Genomic DNA, 708 nt, shown 5'->3' on the forward strand with positions numbered 1-708 from the left:
GAACCATAGTGATGATGATGATGATGATGATAATAACGACAATATAATAATGATGATGATAATGACAATAGTAATGATAATGACTAAAATAATCAGTATGATAATAATGATAATAAATAACCTAGTGAGGACAGTGATATCAGTAAAAGTGTCAGTAATATAAATAAGAAAAGAATTATCAAAAGAGGAATGGCGATGATGATGACGATAATGATAATGGTAATGCTAATGTTAATAAGAACAATAATGATAACAATAATGATGGCAAGAAGCATAATAATGAAGACAATCATTATAATGATAATGATGACAATGATAATGATGATAATTGTAATACTAATAATAAAAGCAAGGGTAACAATAATGATGATAAAAACAACAACAATAACGATGATAAAAAAGTATGAGGAAAAATGATTAAAGTAAAGTTAGTTAAGGTAAAGTGTATGTCTCACAACCATGTGACACCCCATTCACTCACAAAATGAGTCGTTAAGGATAATCCTCTACTGCTCGAGTTGCGTTGTTGCATATAGCCCATAGCAGATGAGAGGACGAACCTTTGTAGAAAACTCGTCAGCTAATGTTGCACTGTGTATGTTCTTTAACATATCTACAGTTCCAGCAGCATGAAATTAGCTAGTGTGCGAAGAATATATTGCATGATTTCAGCCTTGGTGAAGGAAATATGTAAAAACAACTTTATAA

Source organism: Penaeus japonicus, unplaced genomic scaffold, assembly GCF_977035675.1.
Source record: "Penaeus japonicus unplaced genomic scaffold, GWHDUDI00000001_assembly GWHDUDI00000014, whole genome shotgun sequence".
Lineage (NCBI taxonomy): Eukaryota > Metazoa > Arthropoda > Malacostraca > Decapoda > Penaeidae > Penaeus > Penaeus japonicus.